Source organism: Aotus nancymaae, unplaced genomic scaffold (assembly GCF_030222135.1).
Source record: "Aotus nancymaae isolate 86718 unplaced genomic scaffold, 86718_ANA_hifiasm-v0.15.2.pri h1tg000027l, whole genome shotgun sequence".
NCBI classification, from domain to species: Eukaryota; Metazoa; Chordata; class Mammalia; order Primates; family Aotidae; genus Aotus; species Aotus nancymaae.
The window spans coordinates 1,057,540-1,078,612 of record NW_026988440.1 but is presented as its reverse complement, the minus strand read 5'-3'; the positions used below and the strand labels follow the sequence as shown (position 1 = coordinate 1,078,612).

At 45.4% G+C, this 21,073-nt stretch overlaps 2 pseudogenes; both read right to left on the bottom strand.

The window, feature by feature from the left end:
* Positions 1 to 1,790: 1,790 nt before the first annotated feature.
* Positions 1,791 to 9,068, bottom strand: LOC110567263 (uncharacterized; annotated as a pseudogene).
* Positions 9,069 to 16,556: 7,488 nt separating this feature from the next.
* Positions 16,557 to 20,849, bottom strand: LOC110567264 (class I histocompatibility antigen, Gogo-B*0101 alpha chain-like; annotated as a pseudogene).
* Positions 20,850 to 21,073: the final 224 nt, after the last annotated feature.

Sequence of the window (21,073 nt, the reverse complement as noted above, 5' to 3'; positions counted from 1 at the left end):
TAACTACCACACTGCCCAGTAGAGAAACACTAAATGCAAAGAACCCCCTGCTAGGCTCCTCCACTGCTTTAGAATTCTTTCCCCGATCCTTTTCCTCACTTCCTGCTCCCCAGCCCTTCTCTCTGCCCCTCATCCCTCACACCCTCCTCTCTTTTTACTTCCCACATCCTAGTCACTTCTGAATTGTTACTGCTATCAAAAGGGACTTGAGAATTCCCAGAGGAGTCTTTTAGCCTCTTTCCATGTTTCTTTCTGCCCTTTCAAAGCACAGCCAGAGACACCAGAAATGAAATTGTGCACAAGTATTTGGAGTTTTTGACAATCACTGAAATTTCTGCAAGTGCCAAAGTTATATTTTTGGCAACTCTATCAAAGCCGAATGTGCTCAGGACAGTCAACTCAGGCCCTGGACTCTCATTCTGGTTGGATTCTATGAGAACTGTATTCACCATAAGAATTCTAGAACCAGATCTTGCTACTTCACTATTGCCTCACTTGCAAGACAAGTAAATCTAGCATGAGTCCTGTGGATTCCAGGGCTGCTCAGGAGGAACCCCCATCCCGGGTGGATGACCTCAGGCTCAGCTCCCCATACCCACTCAGCCTGCAACCCCATCCTGGACAGCGCTCAGTTAGAATCCAAAAGCAGCACGGCGGTGTCCCAGTGTAGCCATAGGACCCAGGACAGAGGACCACACTACCTTCTCTCCCCACCCAGGACCTCCCAGGCTCTCCCTCTGTGCCCAGCACCTGGACAGGGCTCTGCACATCAGGGAGCCTCTAGGTCTCAAGTCAGGGCCTGAGTCCATCCAGCTTCCCAAAATTCATGTTGATATGACTGTTTTCTCCCACAACTGAGTGACTGCACTTTCATCTCAGGGCAGAGAGAGGCTTCCAGGGCAAAACAGCAGGATCAGGTTTGTGGTTGACCCACCCTCAAACCCTTGTTACCACAAGACCTAATCCCTCAGCCTCCAGGATGAGACCATGGTGTCCTGTCCTGTCCCTTGTTCCTGCTGCTACTCTGGCAGGTGGAGGCTGCTCATCCCAGGAATCAGCCTTTGAGCACCAACCCTGGGGTCCAGGGAGAGCAGCCTCAGTCCAGGAAGAAGGGAGCCTCCAGGGAGCATAAAGGAGAAGAAATGGATCATAAGAGAAGAAGGAATCATACCCAATACTTGAACTGTGAGTCAATTAAATGTTTTTCTTTATAAAAAGAAGAAGAAAGAAAAAAGAAGGAGAAGGATAAGAAGGAGGAAGAAGAGAGGAGGTAGAAAACAAGAAGAAGAAGAAGGAGAAGACGAAGAAGAAGGAGAAGAAGAAAGAGGAGAGAAGAAAAAGAAGAAGGTGATGATGAAGTAGAAAAAGAAGAAGAGGAAGAAGGAGGAGGACAGGAGGAGGAAGAGGGGAATGAAGAGGAAGGAGAGGAGGAGGGGAGGAGGAAAGACAAAAGAAGAAGAAAAAGAAGGAAGAAGAATCACGGAGGAGAAAAAAATGGTAAGCATCTCTTTAGAAGTGGTGTGTGTTTGTGTGTGTGTGTGTGTGTGTGTGTGTGTGTGTGTGTGTAGAGAAGAAGGAAGTCCCTAGGGTCCTGAAGAAGAGAACTAAGGCCAGGTGCTAAGGGGCCCAGGGTAATTGTTCCAAGGCCGTACTTTCTGAGCTAGGACCTTGTTGTTGTATCAGAGTCCAGCGCCAGGAGGCCTAGGGTCACAGCACTCAGCTTGCTGAATGGCTGCCTCTCATTGCCTTTGACAGCAGAAGCCACCATGCCAGGTCCAGGGGCCACAGGGTCACAGGCAGAGAGCAGGCCCCTCTGCTGGAGCCAAGGAGATGTTGTTCTCGGAGGATGTGTGCCCGACTTGGGTTGGAGTCTGAAGATGGTTGTGGGTTACAAAGAGCTCAGCAACAAGCCTGGCACAAGCTTCTGACCCCTTGCCCTGGATCCTGTTGGCTTGAATCCTCCCTATTCCCAATAGGTGTCAAGAATTATTCTGTTAATCTCCTGCCCTCTGAGGGCAGCCCCTCACCTCCCTCACTTCCATACTCTGGGACTTAGGCATCTGATTTCATTCTCCTGCGGCTACCTAAGCACCCCCAGGCCCTGCTGTCTGCCAGCCCTGAACTCCAGAGTTTTGCAACCCCACTCATAAATTGCTGGATAACATACTGGTTCTGTTTTTATATTTTTAAAAACTCTCCTTACTGTTTTCTATAGTGGCCGTACTAATTTAAACTCCTATCAATCGTGTGTAAGGGTTCCCTTGTCTCCACATCACCAGCATCTGTTTGTTTGTTGTTGTTTGGTTGGTTGGTTTTTGTCATTTTAGTTGTGTCGGTTCTATTTGGGGGAAGAAGACATGTCATTGTGGTTTTGATTTGCGTTTCCCTGATGGTTAGTGATATTGACCTTTTTTTTTTTTTTTAACGCACCTGTTGGCCATTTCTATGTCTTATTTTGAGAAATGTCTATTCATGTCCTTTGCTCACTGTTTAATGAGATTATTTGGTTTTTTAATTCTTAAGTTGTTTGAGTTTCTTATATATTCTAGATATTAGTCCCTTGCCAGAAAAATTATCTCTTCACTCAGTTGATTGTTTTCTTTGCTGTGCAGAAGCTTTTTACTTTACTATAGTCCTATTTGTCTATTTTTGTTTGATGTTTTCTGTATTTTTGAAATCTTAACCATAAAATCTGCCCAGACTGATGTCCTAGAATGATTTCCTGAGGTGTTGTTCCAGTTATTTTATAGTTTCAGATCTTACATTTAAATATATAATTCAACTTGAGTTGATTTTTATATACAGTTAGCGAAACGGATCTGATTTCATTCTTCTGCATTTGGCTATCCATTTTCAGTGTGTTCTTGGCACCTTTGTTAAAAGTCAGTTGGCTATAAACATATGGACTTATTTCTGGATTCTCTATTATGTTCCACTGATTGACATTGATTGACATGTCCATTTTTATATCAGTAGCATTCTATATTTATATCAGTACCATTTAGTTACTATAGCCTTTTAATATATTTTGCATCAAGCTTTGTTCTTTTTGTTCAGGATTGTTTTGGCTATTTCAGTTTTTTTAATTTTGGGGTTCCATAGGAATATTAGAATTATTTTTTCTACTTCTGTGAAAAATAACATTGGCATTTTATTGAGATTCCCTTGACTCTATAGATTGCTTTGGGAAGTATGGTCATTTTACTAATATTAATTCTAATTCATGAGCAGGGAATATCTTTCCATTTGTTTGCATCTTCTTTCTTTCATCACTGCTGTATAGATTTCAAGAGATTTTTGACTTCCTTGCTTAAACTTATTTCTAGGCATTTTTTCCTAGCTATTGTAAATGGAATTGCTTTTTAAATTTTTTTCTCAGCTACTTCATTACTAATGTGTAGATATTATACTAATTTTTGTATGTTGACTTTGCATTCTACAACTTTACTAAATTTATTTATCAAATCTAATAGTTGCTTGGTTTAGTCTTTAGGTTTTTCTAGATAAGGATCATATCACTGGAAGTTAGGGGAGAGAGGCTGAAGGTTAAGCTGATGGACAGTGATTTAATGAATCATGCATACAAAATATGGCTTCCATCAAAATCCAAAAGAGCAGAGTTTGGAGAGCTTCTGGATAGTTGAATACAGAGAGGCTTAGAGGAAGATGAACAAGAACTCAGCCATGTGCCAGGGAGGGTGGTGCATCCCAACCCAATGGGACAGAAGCTCCTGCACTGGGGACCCTTCTGAACTTGCCCTATGTATCTGTTCATGTGGCTCTTTATTTCTATCTATTAGAATACCTTTTAAAATAAACTGGTAAATGTATGTGAGTGTTTCTCTGAGTTATGTGAGCCATTCTAGCAAATTAATCAAATATGAGAAATGGATTTATAGCAAGTCAGTTAGAAACACAGGCAAAGTAACCTGAGGCTTGAGATTGGCATCAGGAGTGGGAAGGGGACAGTCATAGGGACTGAGCCCTCAACCCATGGGATGTGATGCTGTATATAGGGAGACAGTATCAGAATTGAGTTAGAGGACACCCAGCTGGTGTCCATCACAGAACTGATTGCTTGTTTGTTGGATAAATTCCCTACATTTCATCAGGGAAATCTTCTGTGTTGATAGTTGTTGTGGTGTGAGAGCAGGGGAAAAGATTTGAGATTTTCCACACTCAGAGTGGTTCTAAATGTTGAGTTGCTTTTAAATTTGACTTAGTCGTGGCCTAACTAAACAGGATTAGATGTGAGAAATGTTTTGGTATAATGTATAGGAAGGAAACAAATGTGGATGAAGACAGGGGTGTTGGAATACATGTTCTGTGTGTGAGTGCCCCCTTCATCCTCTCTGTCTCCCAAGAAACCAAAAAACACTCTCGCTGCAGCTTTAACAAATACTGGTTTGGAAGAGAGTGCCTGCATTTTTCAAAAGTTCTAAATGGCTATAATTGCAGGACTTTCATGATGCTGAGGAAAGTCCTGATGTCAGTGGAGATGAAGGGAAACCAGAAAGTCAGGAGTCAGTGGAAATGGCCATTTATCATAATTTTTTTGACAGAATATCAAACTATTTTACTGTTTACAGTAGTAAAGGGCAACAAATAATGTACAAATTGGTGAATAAACACAACAGAGCCAACAAACATGCCACCCAAGCCTAGCAAACAGGAAATGAGAACATTTTCAACAACATTTCAAGCAAGCAAGAGATGATGGGTCATTACTCAGGTGATTATAAAAAGGCAGAAAATGGCCACCAAGCAGCAATGGATCCTCAAGGAAGGACAATAGACAGAACTATGGAAATGCTTAATTGGTATAGACCCCAAAATATATCACAGAACTGAAATCACCAGACTAATGCACAAATTCAATACATATTTGGAAAGCAGCACAGGACAAACTCACAAGAACATGAAGTCATCATTCCACGGGTTCCTTTGTAACCACACTTGGAAGTAGCTCTTTTACACAACAACATAACTGCAAATTCAACAATACTTAATCTTACTTTTTTATGTATAAATCATCATTATTCATCAGAAGCAAATACTAGAAGAAATCTGAGTCCATGACACCATTACTAAATAAGAAATGTGGGAATTTCTTCCATATTAAGAGAAAGAAAAAAGCCAATTTTGGTTGTGCCAATCCTTGCCTGTGTACCAACACCAGCTACTAAGCAGGGAGTGGGGTGGGAGGGGTGGCAGGGGGATGGGTCCTGGGCCTCTGGCGCACCTTCTGTCTGCTGCTGGAACACGTCGAGGGTGTCCTCCTCCTCCATGCCCAGCTGTGCTGGAGTGTCAGTTTCATTAATTGGCTGCTTGTCAAACCCGAATCTAATCTGTCTCATTAACAAGCAAGCCCTGCCTCTCACAGTAGGCCTTCTTCAGCTTGTTCAGTGGTGTGTGCCTCTTGATCTTGAACTGCACCACAGAGCCATCTTGCCCAGCCACCTTCAGGTTGATGTGGTCATTCTCCATCTTCATGCCCTCCTTAGGCTTCTCCTCCAACTTGGCTGCGCAGTCAGTGTGGACAGGCAGTGCGGGGGAAGCAGTGCAGAGAGAGTGAGTCACAATGTAGGTCCCGCTGCTCTCCTCAGTTTTTTTTTTAAATGGAGTTTCACTCTTGTTGCCCAGGCTGTAGAGTGATGACACACATCTCGGCTCACTGCAATTTCTGCCTCCCTAGTTCAAGTGATTCTCCAGCCTCAGACTCCCAGAGTAGCTGGGATTACAGGCATGAGCCACCACCAATAAATAAATAAATAAATAAATAAATAAATAAATAAATAAAGTGTTTTTAGTAGGAATGGGGTTTCACTATGTTGGCTGGGCTGGTCTTGAACTCCCAACCTCAGGTGATCCACCCACCTCAGCCTCCCAAAGTGCTGGGATTACAAGTGTGAGCCACCATGCCTGGCCCATTATTCTTATCATACATAATTTCTGGAAAAAAAAAGAAAAATTTCTAGGAAACAAACAAAAAAATAACGATCAAAATCATCAGAAAACCTTCCATATAGAAATTACTTCATTTAATTTGATCCTTGTCATTCTTTCTTTGTTTTTTTCATGTAATATAATCTATGGAGATTTCTATCCAGAGTGAGACCCTGTCTCAAACAACAACAACAACAAAAAACCCTTACAAGCTGCAGCACAGTGGCGCAATCATTGCTCACTTCAGCCTTGACCTCCCTTCCTGTCTGAAGCAATCCTTTAGCCTCAGCCTCCCAATAGCTGAAACTACAGACACATGCTACCACACCCAACTAACGTTTTTTTAAAAAATTTTGTAGTGATGAGGTATCACTATATTGCCCAGGCTGGTCTCAAACTCATGAGTTCAAACAATTCACCCACCTCAACTTCCCAAAATGCTGGGATTACAGGCCTGAGCCACCACACCCAGCCTCTATCCCGTGTTTTGATCTCCTAAGCCCTTTCCCAGCATCTGTAGTCTACCAAACAAGCCATGATTAAATTATATCTCTACACCTTGATATAACCAAAATATTATATAAGCAGTAAAGACAAATATGAAAAAGTACAGTTACTACCAAAGTTATTAAGAGGATAACCTAAAAATATTTGGGTACAAAAATCTTTCTTTTTTCTTTTTCTTTTCCTTTTTTGAGTCAGGTCTCATTCTGTCACTTAGACTAAACTTCAGGCCTTATCATGGTTCACTGTAGCCTCCACCTCCCAAGGTTCAGGTGATCCTTCTGCCTCAGCGCCCTGAGTAGCTGGGACTACAGGCGTGCAATACCATGCCCGGCTCATTTTTGTATTTTTAATAGAGATGGGGTTTTGCCAGGTTACCCAGTCTGGTCTCAAACTTCTGGGCTCAAATGATCCACCCACTTCGGCCTCCCACAGTGCTGGGATTACAGGTGTGAGCCACTACACCCACCCATTTCTCTCTTTTTTTTTTTTTTTTTAGCAACAGCTGATAGAATGGAAAATATTTCTTAAATGAGACACAAGTATATCAAATTGAAAATGTTTAAACTTCAAATAACTTACATACACATACAGTCTTTCTTTGCTTAATGGTGAGATAGCATTTGGGAAATGAGTCCTTAGGTGATTTTGTCATGTGTGGTCATCATAGAGTGTCCTTACACAAACCTAGATGGAATAACCTACTGCACACCTAGGCTACACAAAAAAGCTTATTGCTCCTAGACTATCAACTTGTATAGCATGTTATTGTATGGAATACCCTAGACAGTTCTAACACAATAGTATGTATTTGTGGATCTAAACGTGTAAACAGAGAAAAGGTATAGTGAAAATGTGATAAAAATAAAAAAGATTTTTAAAATAGCATATCTGTCTAGGACACTCACCATGAATGAAGCATGCAGGACTGAAAGTTGCTCTCGTTGAGTCAGTGAGTGAGTGGTGAGTGAATGTGAAGGCCTAGGGCATTACTGCACACTGCTTATATTTTATAAACACTGTACATTTAGGCTACGCTAAAATGATTTTAACAATAATTTTATTTCCTTAATAAATTAGCTTATTAATTAATAATTAACTAATAATTTTATTATTGGTCATTTATTAATAATTAATAACAAATTGATAATAGATTAGTTACTATAGCTTTCTGTAGTCTTTTTAACTTTATAAACTTTTAAAACTTTTCTACTCTTTTGTAACAGCACTTAGCTTAAAACATCGACATATTACACAGCTCGACAAAAATATTTTTCTTTATATTCTCATTCCAAAAACTCATTCCTATTTTTTTATCTTTTAATCTTTTTCGGTAAAAATAAAGACATACATTAGCCTAGGCTGACATGAGGTCAAGATCAACAACATCAACCATCTTCAGCCTTCATATATTGTCCCACTGGAAGATTTTCTGGGGTAATAACATTCATGGAGCTGCCATCTCCTATGATAACAATGCCTGCTTCTGGAATACCTCCTAAACTACCTGGCTGAGGCCATTTTCAGTTAACTTTTTTGATATATAGAAGGACCACACTCTAAAATAACAATGAAAACTATAGTAAGTACATAAAACATAGCATAGCCCTCTATTATCAAGTATTATGTACTATAAATAACTATGTGCTAGACTTTTATAGGGCTGGCAGTGTAGTAGGTTTGTTTACAGCACCATCATCACAAACACATGATTAATGCATAGTACTATGAATTTATGATGACTGCAGTGTCACTGGGTGATAGGAATTTTTCAGCTCCATGAAACTTTCATGGGATGACAGTCATATATATGATCCATCATTGGCCCAAACATCATTATACAGGGCATGACTGTATAACATAGTGGTGTGTGTGTGTATTTTGTGTGTGTAAGGTTGTTAAAACTGAAATTGAGGTTTCAACTAGGCACCAAGATAAAATATATTAACTTTTCCTGTGAGGTGTTAAATTATCCTTTGCAGAATTTGAAATGCAAATGACTGTTGGAGGTTTAGAGATCTTCTGGTTTAAACCGTCACAGACTAGCTCATTTTAAACTCATCTTCCCACTGTAAACAAATACAAAAGTCAGACTGAGGCGGGAGAATGCCTTGAACCTGAGAGGCAGAGGTTGCAGTGAGCTCAGATGGTGCCACTACACTCCACTGGGAGACAGAGTGAGACTGTGTTTCAAAGGAAGAAGAAAAAAAAGAAGTGTTCCCTTTAACAACAAAAGAGACAGAGATAAGCAGAGACAAAAAAAAAAAAAAAAAAAAATGAGCCTGAATGGGAGGCATTGCCACCATGTGGACCACTGAGCCACATTACACCAGGAAGCACACTTCCCCACAATGTCCAACAATGATCAGAGAAATATCTGCCTCAGAGGAAGAGTTCCATAGAGAATTAAAATAGTCCATTGAAACATTGACTGTATAAAGCAGGATTGGGGAGACATAAACATGAAGGGCGGGCTTACACATTTTCATGACTGGGCTCACATTTGACATGAGAGTATCTCTCTTTTCCTGGTGGAGCGGGGAAGGTGCTGGTGTGATCTACATACAATTCTTCCCAAGGTGGGAGGAAACGGGAGTGATGCCTGTACTTTACCTCATCTTGCTTTTCTCATACCTGATGGTCCCAGGACTAGGGATGCAAATAGCATCCAGAAACAGGAATTATTCCTAAGCAGGAAACTGTAAATATATTTTATGTCTGTGATGCAAGAATTCCTGAGGGCCTGAAGAAGGAGGTTGTACATTCACTGCATCTGGATAAGTTGGGGTTAATACTGAATGCAGCTGTATTACCTGGGGTCATATAGCCAACCAGTTCTCTACCTGCATAACTCTAACCTCTGTTAACTGGAATGGGCTGATGGGAGACACTTGCTAGAACAGTATTGCTCCCCGCAGTCCAGGCCAGCAGAGCAGCAGAACCTCGTGTTCCTTCCAAAACTGGAAATGTTTGGTATAAATGAAGAGAAGGGGAAATAATAACTGAGGGTAAATGAATGAATAAATGGGTTATGTAATGAGGAAAACCCAATATAACATGAACTACTCGAAAGAGGCACAAGCAAGCAAGAGATGATATTGTCTCTTAGCTCAATTTTCCCAGATGCCTGAAAGGGTGCATCTATATGTTGCTGAGACTACCCCTGTTGTTGCACTACACTGGGATAATTGTTAATGACTGAACAGGATTCTGGTAATATGCCAAGTTCTTTTTACTCTTATGATTCCTCTGATATAGGATATCTGTGATTGGCCAGGCACAGTGGCTCATGCTTGTAATTTCATCACTTTGGAAGGCCATGATAGAAGCATTGTTTAAGGCTAGGAGTTTGAGCCAGCCTGGGCAAAATAGTGAGACCCTATTCCTACAAAATATTAAAAATTAGTTGGGCATGATGGTGTGCAACTGTGATGCTATCTACTCAGGAGGCTGAGCCAGAAGGATCACTTGAGCCCAGGAATTCAAGGTTACAGTGAGCTATGATTGTACCACTGCATTCTACCCTGGGCAACAGAGCAAGACCTTGTCTGTAAAATAAATAAATAAATATTATAAAAAGAGATAATGTGGTCAAAGACCAGGGTGTGATCTATGGCCCCAATAAAAATATTTGGCCTTTGTCCCTACTTCCTGACAAACAGGTTATAAAACATTTACAGTCTCATCAGTGATAAGCATGACTTTAACATGGCAATGAGATGACTATGGGCTGAGGAGCTCCTAGGTAGCTTCAGGATGGGAGCTGCTTGCCAGAAACATGAAGCTGTGATTAGAGGATTGGAACTATCAGCCCCATCCCTTACCTCTGCAAAGGAAAGAGGGGCTGGAGGTTGAGTTCCATCACCAATGGCCGATGATTTAATTAATCTTGCCTACACATGAAACTTCCATAGAAACCTCTAGAGATTGGGTTTTGGAGAGCTTTACAATTGGTGAGCACACCCATGTGTCCACGTGCTGGGGGGATGGTGCACCCTATCTCCATGGGAACAGAGGCTCCTGTGCTCAGAGCCCTTCCAGACCTCACCCTGTGCATACTTCATCTGGCTGCTCATTTGTATCCTTTATAACTGCTATGGTTTGAATGTTTGTCCAAAAATGCATCTGTTGGATGATTCATCCCCAATGCAACATCTTTAAGAGGTGAGACCTCTGAGAGGTGATTGGACAATCAGAGCTCTGCCCCCATTAATGGATTAAGTCTTATCATAAAAGGATCTGAGGCTGTGAATTTGACCTCTTTTTCCCTCTACTTCTCTCCCTCTCTGCCCTTTTGCTTTGTACCAGATACAATCCCTTGATCTTGGAATTCCCATTCTCAACAACCATGAATCAAATAAATTTCTGTTTGTTATAAGTTATCCAGTCTCAGGTGTTCTGCTATAGTCACATAATTTAAGCCAGGGGTCCCTAAGCCCCGGGCTGTGGACTGGAACAGATTCCTGGCCTGGTAGGAACCAGAACACACAGAAGGAGGTGATTGGTGGGCAAGAGAGCATGAGCATGACCACAGGAGCTCTGCCTGCTGTAAGATCAGTGGTGGAATTTGATTCTCATAGAAGCATGAACCCTATTGTGAACTGTGCATGCAAGGGCTCTAGGTTGCATGCTCCTTATGACACACTAATGCCTGATCATCTGAGGTGCAACAGTTTCATCCTGAGACCATTCCCCTCCGCCCCCTGCCACCTCTGCTGGTCCATGGAAAAATTGTCTTCCATAAAACTGGTCCCTGGTACCAAAAATTTGGGGACAGCTGATTTAAACTATAACAATAATAAACTGCAATACTGAGTGTGAAAGGAAAATAAAATTTCAGAACTCCAAACTCTACCAAAGGGAAACCTTAAGTTTGGAAACTGAGTGATGGAAAAACTGCCTTTCTTTTGTGTGTAAACAACTAACTGCAAAGATAGAAGACCACGTATCTCCCCAGGTGGCCTCCCTCACAAATTGCTCACAGGATAATTCCTTGTGGGCCCCAGCATCTTTACTCTGAAACAGAGTTTTGTTTAATTTCCCCCTGACAATGTAAATTAACAGCTAATCTTCACAGGTACAGAAAAAACACAAGACTAGAAATCATCCCTCCACCCACCCAGAGACAAACGCGTATTTGACTTCTCTACCCAATGTTTTCTTTATCTTATGTAAAATGCAGATTTACTAAACATGAGATGAAAGCATAGTTGACTGTTCCTTCTTACTCTCCTGCCTGCTTTTCCCCTGTAAATATTGCAGCCCTCAAAACCCTCTTAGGAAAAGCATGGGTCACAGATGGTACAGTTATTTGTGTCTCTTTTTCCAAGGTGCATCTTCAGCATGGGAAAATAAAACTCTAAACTGATTGAGAACGGTCTGTGATGTTTTATGGTTTGCATGACAATAGAAACTTCCTGAGTTATTTGAGTTAAAGAATTATGAAGCCTTGGGAAGTGAGAAACCCCTGACTCTGCAGCCATATTAGGCACAAGTACAGGTAACCTGGGACCTGATACTTGTGACTTGCATCTGAAGTGAGGACAGTCTTGTGGGACTGAGCCCTTAAACCTGTGGAGTCTGAGGTGAGCTCCAGGTAGTTAGTGTCAGAACTGAGTCAAATTCTAGGACTTCCAGCTGCTGTTGGAGAATCAGAAAGTTACTTGGATGGAGGAAAACCCCATCACCATCCCACAGAGAGAAGCTTATAGAAAGAGTAAGCAAGTAAACCTCTACCATCTTCGGTCCCAGAGGAAAAGATAAACAAAATGTAAGCATTTATTTCATGTTCTAAGGGCTAAAGACAGGTTGCTACCAGCTGTTCATTGGAAGTTAGAATTTTCTTTTAGGCCTCTGAAGGGGTCACATAAAAACAAGTAAATGTGCCAGGGCACAGTGGCTCCTGTGTGTAATCCCAGAACATTGGGAGGCTGAGGTGGGCTGATCACCTGAGGTCAGGAGTTCGAGACAAACCTGATCAAAATGGAGAAACCCCATTTCTACTAAAATTACAATATTAGCCAGGCATGGTGGCACTTACCTGTAAGCCCAGCGACACGGGAGGCTGAGGCAGAATTGCTTGAACCCAGAAGGGATAGGTCGTGGTGAGCTGAGATCCTGCCATTGCACGCTAGCCTGGGCAACAAGAGTAGAATTTCATCTCAAAAACAAAAAACCTAACAAATGGTAGAGATTCTCTCCCCAGAAATATTTCCACACACAAGAACATATAAATGTTAATATAAGACATCAGTGTGCACCCAGATCCTCCGAGATCTTACAAACCTGGTTTTTAAAATCCTAGTAAGAGACAATGCCAAGGAAAGATGTGTGAATAATCATTTCACCATCACACAATGCCACTCCAATAATCTAGAGTATGAACTGGAATAGACAAACAGTTGAGGTAATAACTTATTTTCAAGGGAATGGGTGGAAAGATGTTATTTATTCATCACTGGTTCATTCAGACACTCCGAGTGCCTCCCAGGTACCAGATAAAGTTCTTGTCTTGGATCACCGCTCCAATAATTAAAATTTGTCATTCTTTTCCCACCCCTCACACTCAGCACTTGAACCCTTTTATTACATCAGAATTCCACATCGTCAATGAAAGGAGTCAAACTCTATAAAATATTTGAAGAGATTTATTCTGAGCCAAATATAAGTGACTTCAGCCCATGATACAGCCCTGAACATGTGTTCAGGTAGTTGGGGTGCAGGTTGGTTTTTTACATTTTAGGAAGATATGAGACATCAATCAAATACATTTAAGATGTACATTGGTTCAGTCTAGAAAGGCGGAACAATTTGAAGCAAGTCGGGGGGGGTAGTGCTTCTAGGATATAGGTAGATTTTAAAATGTTCTGATTGGCAATTGATTCAGTTATTATCAATAGAAAGGAATGTCTGGGTTATGATAAGAGGTTGTGGAGTCCAAAATTTTATAATGCAGATGAAGCCTCCAAGCAGCAAGCTTCAGAGAGAAAAGATTGTAAGTGTTTCTGATCAGACTTAGGGTCTGTGTTGATGGTAAATACTGGTCAGCTTTTCCTGAATTCCAAAAGGGAAGAGGGCTTAATGAGGCATGTTCAACACCTGCTTCCCATCATGGCCTGAGCCAGTCTTCCAGGTGAACTTTTGAGTGCCCTGGGTGAGGGTGTTCATTAAGATGGTTGAGAGGGGTGGCTTTGAAGTTCATTTTTGGTTTACAACATGTAAAATGTAGAGAGGAGACAGAAACCACCTCGCTCCCTAGAAGAGTGCAACACTCCAGTCACCCCTGCAGTTGATCATGGGCATGAGTCTTAGGCTCCACCAGTCAGATGAACACCTGCTGAAGCTGTGTCATTGTCTGGGGTAAATAATGGGACTTTTGCCATCTTGCACCAAGAACATTAAGGACACCAACACACAAGGAGTGAGTTTATAAGCAGAGGTTTAATAGGCAAAAGAAAGACAAAGGGTAACAGCTCTCTGGTGTGAGAGAGAGGGGTGCCTGAAAGGAAATTCCAGCCTGGAATTGAAGTGCCCTAGATTTTATAGGCAGGCTTGAGGAGATGGTGTCTGATTTATGTAGGGCCCACAGGTTGGTTGGACCAGGTGTGACATTTACATAGTGCATGGGAAAAGCTGTTCCCCCACCCTAATCCTATTATACTAATAGGCTTTCCACTAGGTGAGTGCCATGTTGTCTTCTCCTTACTGTACATGTGGCTGGTGAAGAGAAGGGAAGATGGAGCCACCATGTGAACATGCCTAGTCCCAGGTGTCCTTTTCCTATTGGCACAGCTGCCACATTCACCCGTGAGAGCTCCCAGCTTGCTTGTCTATGTCTGAAGCTTGATTTTACAGGCAGCTCTTTGTTAGAAAAGAAAATGATACGGGGCTGCTTTTCATTAAAAGGAAAACCATACTGAGTCTTCCATACCCTTGCTATCTGCCTAATTTCAACTTAATTCCTATATTACTGCCAGACTCTGAGCCAGAATGAGGTGACACAGAGAGGCTGGGACTGTGCAGAATGCATTTTAGTAAAGGTGGCTGAGTGGCAGTGGTGATGTCCAGTTTCCAGGTGCAGCAGTGACATCTGTCCTAGCCTCAGGGTCAGTGTCTAGCACCAGGGTGTCAGAGGTGTGAGCAGTGGCATCTGTGCTCAGCAGCAGGGGCAGTTGTTTCTAGGAGGGATCTGATCCGGGGTGGGCTGTGGATTCTGTTTCTGGATGCGTAGTTTTCAGTCTTGTTCTGTGGCCTTCCCCACAATAAAATTAACTTCCAATAACAAATGTACAACTTTATGTGTAAATTACAGAAATTTGTTTTCCAGTTTGCTCCAAGAACTGAGTGAGAAATCAGTGTGTGGAGCAGTGTCAGAGGAGCATTCAGAGGTGTTCTTTGTGTGAGAGCCACGTCCTGAATTGTCCACCTGGCCTCTACCCCATGGTGGAGAGATCAACAGGGAATATCACACCCCATAATTGATGATACACATCCTCCATTTTCTTTCTGAGGGAAAAAACAGCTTTTAACCAAGATTTGAAAACCCACATGACCCACCCACCCTGGGCACTCTCTGATCACTGATCTCAGTGGTTCCCAATCTGGCTGAGCAACAGGATTGCTGGTGGGGGTTAGAAAATCCTCAGGCCACTCCCCAGAACCCCTGTCTCACAGTGTTATGCACAAGACCAAGGAATCATTTATATAACAAGCCCTACAGGTGAGGCTGATGCACAGACGTGGGATCCTGGTGTTCTTGCTGCTCCAAGCGTGATCTGGAGACCAGCAGCAGGATCTCCAGCCTTGTCATAAATCCAGAATCTCTCTTGCTTGACTCCAGACTTCCTGGATCTCAGCACCACATCCAGGTGATTCCTGTGCACATGGGAGGTCCTTGTCTAAGTGTCCTCTAGGTGTGGGGTCAGAGCTGTGCAGTCTGCTCTGGGTGTGGTCTGATCAGACCCCTTAGAACTTGAGGCTCAATGTTCAGTACTTGTGCTTATTCTCTTCTATAACCAGTCACTTCCTTGGTTCCCTCATCCATGCTTGAGGTTTTAAGTATTGTTTATATGGTGTGACCTTCTAAGTCTACTTCTCCAGCCCAGTCTTTTCCCCTAAACTCTGGAGTTGTCTGTTCAACTTCCCCCCAGCTCCCTCACCTGCATTCCTAGGAGACATCTCCTCCACTGAGTGCCTGGGATGCCCCCTCCTCAGTATGCTCCTGCCAGAGTCTCCCCCTCTCCACTGACAGCAGCTGTGCCCTTCTACTAACTCATTTACAACCATGGGTGTCCTTGATTCTTCTTTCTCACACCACAGATACAATCCATTGGCAAATGCTGTGAGTCCATCTTCAAATGCATCCAGAATCCCCTCATGTCCCATTATTTCCCCTGCTCACATCCCACTATTTCCCCTGCTCACATCCCAGTCCAGGTAACGACATCTCCAGCCTGGAATACTGCACTCGCTTCTTACTGTTTTGCCTTCTGCTTCCCTTGTCCCTCACCTCTTGATTTCATCCTCAGCATAGCAGAGATCCTTTTAAAAGAGACATCATATAATGTCCTTCTGCTCAAAACTGTCCTCTAACTCCCATCCCACTCAGAGCAAAGGTCAGATCCAACCCCACTGACCTCAAGCCCACTTGCTCTGACCACACCTCTGACCCCATCTAGTTTCTCTCTGTCCAGCCCTCCTAGCCTCCTTGTTCTTCTGGAAACACAGACATCTTCCTGCCCTAGTGCATTTGCCCTGGAGCTTCCCCTGTCTGGAAAGAACCTCCCCAGATATCCTCGTGGACACTCACACGTCCCTCAACTCTTTTCTCAAAGGTCACCTTTGCAACCTGGTGCATGCTGACCACCCAGCACAACAGCCACCTTCCCTGCCCCCACTCTTCATACCCTGGATTACCAGCCTCACTGCACTTACCACCTTCTAGCCCTTTCTTCCTTACTCTGGTTATAGTGTATCTATCGTCTGCCTCTTCTCACTGGAAAATATGCTCCAAAAGGCTGGAGATTTTTCTGATTTTACTTCAATGATGTTCCCCAGATGCCGAATGATTCAAATGTCAGTGGAATGAATGATCACTGTAGAGCACCTCCTATTCGAGACAGAATCTTTATTAACATAGACTCAGGCCAAATGCTATTTTGCGGCAGCTACAGCACAAGGTGCCCTCACACTGACATCCAGGCCGCCTGTGCTTTTCTCAGCAGTGCTGCTTGTGGCCTCCCTCCCCCACCTCCTCCCACACCAACCCCCTACACACTGCAGCACACAACCAGGTTTCTCTCTTCAGGAAAGAACAACTCTAGACTATGGACCCAATTTAACAAAAAAATATGAATCTAAATTAGACTCTGCTTTAGATTCATGAATTGGGATTGGAGCCAGCACCAAGATCACTAGAACCAGGGCAGGGAGAGAGGGCAGGAGAGCAGAGCAGAAGAGGAGCCCTAGAAGGAGGCCAGGAGATGAATGAGTCTGAAACTTTGTCTCAGAAAAACAGAGACTCCCATGTGCAGGGGCTGCCCTGGGTGATGTGTAACTCTCTGTGGTCACAGCTTTTGCTGGACAAGTTTCCACTGAAGGGTCAAGGACAGTGGAACAGTGAAGCTGACCCAGCTGAGGACTGACCACATAAAGCCCATGATGGACTCAGCAGCAACTGGGCACAGTCCCCGTCCACACTCAGCTCCTCACAGCCTTCTCCATCCCCACCTGCAACAGACTCAGCACAGTGAACATGCGGATTCTGGAAGGTTCTCAGGTCATTTTCTCTCTCAAATTTTAGGAATTGACTTATTTAATTAGCTCATCAACCTCTCATGGCAAATATTTGAGGAAACACATTTATATTCAGATTCTATTTTCAGTAGGGAAGTAAGAGTTTGCAGCTCAGTGCACCATGAAGCTGAGACAGAGATGGAGACACCCAGCCCCACCTCTCTGGAACAGGAAAGATGACTGCGGAAGAAACACAGGTCAGCGTGGGGACAGGGGTCACAGTGGACATGGGGTGGGCTGTCTCTCCACCTCCTCACATTATGCTAAGAGGGACGCAGACACATTCAGAAGCCTTTGCAGAAAGAGATGCCAGAGGCTCTTGAAGTCACAAAGGGGAGGCGTGAAGAAATCCTGCATCTGAGTCCCACACAACGCAGCTGTCTCAGGCTACAGAAAACAATAGTCATGAACAAATTCATGTCAGTCATGGTAAGTGATGACACTCTGAACAGCCCACCACACACTTGAAATGTCCCAATCAAAGAATCCACATTAGCCAGTCCTGTCCCCTCTGCCCCTAACCCTGCCCACTTCAGACCCTCAGCGTCTCACTTTTGCAATCCATGAGAGACAGATCAGAGCCCTGGACACTGTCGCTGCCTGGATTAGAACAAAAGCAGGACCTCGTCAGAGCCCGCAGGAGATGTGGGACAGGAGGAATTATGGGGTGGGTGAGCTCCTCCACACTCCCGCCCCCACCACTTACACACAGCCTGAGAGTAGCTCCTTTTTCCACCTGTGGGAAGAAAACTTCCTGTGAGGGGACAGGGAGGAGGCAGGGCCATGAGATCTTAGCAGAAACTCCAAGTCTTGGACCCAAGAGAAGTTTCTAGAACTATGATTACCGACCCAGGGCAGGATCAGAAAACACAAGGAAAGCAGGTGTGAGTCCTGGACCAACTGCCCTCCTATGGTCTGTCCTTAGCAGGGACCTTCCCCTGACTTGTGAATACTGGGATCAGGACCCATCACCACAGTCATCAAGGTGATACATCTGTCCTTCACTGTCACACGTGCTTCAGAAAAGAGTAAGCACTGGCACACAGTGCCCCAGGGTGGGTTGGCCCATGTGTGGATGGTGCTTCCCAGTAATGAGGCAGGGGAACACTTCTATCTGGGGCTTGAAACCCCAAAAGGGACAAGAAAACCTAGACTTCACTCCTCACCCCTTCCCTACCTGAGTTCAACGTCCTCCACATCACAGCAGTGACCACAGCTCCAATGACCACAGCTCCCAGGATGGCCAGGCAAGCAACGATGCCCACGGTGAGGATGGTGCGCTGGGAATATGACTCTGGGAAAGGAGGAGAAGGTGAGGGCCCCTGACCCCAGGCCTCAGCCCTGACCCTGCTGAAGGCTCCAGAAGGGCTCCTGCTTTCCCTGAGAAGAGACATGACACCCCCATTCCCCTCCTTACCCATCCCCCTCCTTACCCCAACTCAGGGTGAGGGGCTCCAGCAGCCCCTCGTGCTGCACATGGCATGTGTATCTCTGCTCTTCTCCAGAAGGCACCACCACAGCTGCCCATTTCTGGAAGGTTCCATCCCCTGATGGCCTGGTCTCCACAAACTTGGTTTCCTGGGTGTGGTCTTCCCCATCCCGCTGCCAGGTCAATGTGATCTCCGAAGGGTAGAAGCCCAGGGCCCAGCACCTCAGGGTGGCCTCATGGTCAGAGAAGAGGTGGTGAGTCATGTGTGTTTTTGGGGGGTCTGACAGGAAGAGTTAGAAAATTCAGGTACTTTGCATCTCTCATGAGACACCCCAGTAGCACCCATGTGACCATCCTGAGAATGGACAGGACATCTGGGGTGGGGAAGGGAGCACAGAACCCAGATACCAGCCTACACACAGGCACCTGGGATAATCTCCTAATCTGTGGAAAGTTCTAGTCTCTGAGGCAGGAACAGCGACTTCTGCTCCTGACCTGAATGGAGGCTGAGGGACTCAGAGAAGCCAGAATCAGACTTTCCAACACACTGAGTGTGAGGCAGAGAACAAGGCCTGAGAGAAAAAGTCACGGTGCCCAAAGCTGCTGCAGGGGTCAAAGTGGACCACTGATCAGTATTCCAGGGACTGTCTTCCCCTCCATTTCCTCAGAGACATCAACCCTTAATTGTTCTAGAGAGTAGAGGGGGACCTCAGAGGAAACTCAGGAAAACTCATGCCATTCTCCATTCAAGGGAGGGCGATATTCTAGAGCTGATCTCATTTCCCTCCCCTCCTCGTGGGAGGCCATCCGGGAGTTCTACAGGAGATGGGGAAGGCTCCCGACTGCCCTGGTACCCGCGCGCTGCAGCGTCTCCTTCCCGTTCTCCAGATGTCTGCGGAGCCACTCCACGCACTCGCCCTCCAGGTAGGCTCTCAATCGCTCAGCCACGTTGGCCGCCTCCCACTTGCTCTGGGTGCTCTGAGCCGCCGTGCCCGCGGCGGTCCAGGAGCGCAGGTCCTCGTTTATGGAGATGTAATCCTTGCCGTCGTAGGCGAACCGGAGATACCCACGGAGGAAGCTCCCATCCGGCTCCACATCGCAGCCAATCATTCCCTGGAGGTTGTGAGACCCTGGCCCGGTCCCCGAGGTCAGCCGGGCCCATCCAGCGCCGCCCCCGCCCGGACCAACCCGCGGACATTTTGGCCTAAACTGAAAATGAAACCGGGTAAAGGCGCCTGGGGTTCTCCCCGGTGAAGGGTCTGGGCGGGTTCCGCAGCCTCTGGGTAGATCTCGACCCAGAGACTCGGGGGGACCCGGGTTGTCTGTGGGGGATGGGGAGGGGTCGTGACCTGCGTTCCGGGCCGGGGTCACTCACTGGCCTCGCTCTGGTTGTAGTAGCTCAGCAGGGTCCTCAGGCTCACTCGGAAAGCCTGTGCCTTGGCCATGGCCCTCCGCGTCTCCCGGTCCCAATACTCCGGCCCCTCCTGCTCCACCCACGGCGCCCGCGGCTCCATCCTCGGACTCGCGGCGTCGCTGTCGAACCCCACGAACTGCGTGTCGTCCACGTAGCCCACGGCGATGAAGCGGGGCTCCCCGTGGCCCGGCCGGGACAAGGCAGTGCCGAAATACCTCAAAGAGTGAGAGCCTGGGGACAACGAGAGGCTGAGACCCGCCCCACCCTCCTCCCGGTGCGGCTCCCGGGGTTCTGCGCCGCCGCCAGGCGGGCCGCTCGCTCCTCCGAGCAGAAGCCGTATCCCTCCTGACGCCGCACTTACCCGTCCCGGTCTTGGTCAGGTCCAGGGTCCCCAAGAGCAGCAGGAGGAGGGTTAGAAGCGCCATGACCCCAACCTCGGTGTCTGAGTAGAATCTGAGTCCTGGTGGGTACGTGAGGACTTTAGAACCGGGACCTCGAAGGCACTGATTGTCTTTTCTACATCCAATGGAAGTGGGAACTGGGGTCGCCTGGTGAGTATCCTGGAAGAAGGACCCAACACAGGTAGGGAGAAGTGAAACACAGGGAAGTGGGGGAATCCGCAACGCTGCTCCCCAGTGCAGACAAGGTCCTTGGAACCTGACACCCTGAGACCCACGCCCAGGACCTGGGACTTTGTCCTGATCCCTCACGAGCCTCTTTGTCATACTGATTGCATGAGTCCTGACCAAGGATCTGTCTATGGAAACCCGGGAGAGGCAGAGAAGCCAGGGCTGCGCCCAGCCCCTTCCCCATCACTTCTTATCCTGGAATCCGTGCCTCCCACTTCTTACCTCTCCCCCCAACTCTTGTACAAGGAAACTCACCACGGGGAGCTTGATACCAGAGAGTTAGCTCGCCCTGGAAATGGAGGTGTAGAGACGGAAAAAAGTTTCTCTCTAAACCTGGTCAATGTTCGTCTGAAGGCA